We start from the raw sequence: 1,597 nt of genomic DNA, 5'->3' as shown, positions 1-1,597 counted from the left end.
TAGGTCTACAATCTTGTCCCTGACATCCTTGGACAGCTCTTTGGTCTTGGCCATGGTGGAGAGTTTGGAATCTGATTGATTGATTGCTTCTGTGGGCAGGTGTCTTTTATACAGGTAACGAGCTGAGATTAGGAGCGCTCCCTTTAAGAGAGTGCTCCTAATCTCAGCTCGTTACCTGTATAAAAGACACCTGGGAGGCAGAAATCTTGCTGATTGATAGGGGATCAAATACTTTTTTCCCTCATTAACATGCAAATCAATGTATAACTTTTTTGAAATGCGTTTTTCTGTATTTTTTTGCTGTTATTCTGTCTCTCACTGTTAAAATACACCTACCATTAAAATTATAGACTGATCATTTCTTTGTCAGTGGGCAAATGTACAAAATCAGCAGGGGATCAAATACTTTTTTCCCTCACTGTATGTATATGTACATTACTGCCACCGATGTGTCCTTAAATGTAACACACAGTCTACGACCTGATCTCCGTACTGTGGGATGTTGTCAGTGGTTCCAACAGCAATCTCCCCTGAATCAGGCTGCAGAAGACGCAGCACATTCTGCCTGGGAGCCACCAAGGGCAAGCTTGAGGAAGGATACACCCCACTTCCCACAGCTCCTCCCTGATGACCACCCTAAAGGAAAGAGTAGAAAATAAAAAACAAAAAAACAAAACCGCCAGCTGAAACGCCCAGAGCACTCTGCTGACTGCTGCAAAGTACAGCTGAATTACACACCCTGCCCTGGTATAATACAAACAACTGATCAATGTTATATTTGTACCTTGGGACCAAGGACACAACATTTTAAAATATGTAGAATTTCCTCTGCTAGGGAGATTGAGCTTTGTTGTTACATTGTAAGGCCACAGTGCACAGTGCAAGACAATTGTATTTTTTCGATTTCTCCTGTTTTGTTAATATATTCCCACGGTTACTCATGGTTGTCCCTTAGGAGCATCTGGGGGACTAATGCAATGAAATAGCAATTACACTTACAGAGAATACATTTATAAATACCATTAAAGATACAGTCTTGCCAAGGTGCTGGTATATGAATGTGATTTGGAGTGTAAGAGTGGCACTGTAGTGGGAACTGTAATGCATTACTTAGCAGTGTACCCACTTAGTGATTTCATCCTAATTGGTCTCACGGTTTGAATCTGGAACAAGACCCACTAAGGAGTATTGTTCTGTTCTTTAAACCCCAGATATGCGCCAGGCTGTGATGGGGCAGCAGAGTTAGAGAGAGACAGGGAGGAGGGGGAGAGGGAGAGGGAGTCCAGGAAGTTCAGGCTCAGGAATAAATATGGCTGAATTAATCAGAAAGAAAAATTCCATTCTTCTGCCTGAGCTAGAAATGGACGAGGAATAAAGGGTTTTGTTCAGAATCTGACAGAAATAATTTGGGCCTCTCCTCGAGCCATCGGGACCCTGTCTTTGACCTTTCCAGAAGGGAGGACTGAAATACACTGTACTTTGGAAAGGCAATAAAACATCTTTGCCCAATGGATTTTATTTCCTTGCCCTTGAGCTCCCCAATGGAAACTCTGAGACTTCCAACTGCATTTAAGATTTAGAACCCAGAGACATAACT

Source organism: Amia ocellicauda, chromosome 3 (genome assembly GCF_036373705.1).
Source record: "Amia ocellicauda isolate fAmiCal2 chromosome 3, fAmiCal2.hap1, whole genome shotgun sequence".
Lineage (NCBI taxonomy): Eukaryota > Metazoa > Chordata > Actinopteri > Amiiformes > Amiidae > Amia > Amia ocellicauda.
Note: the sequence above shows the minus strand (reverse complement) of the source record.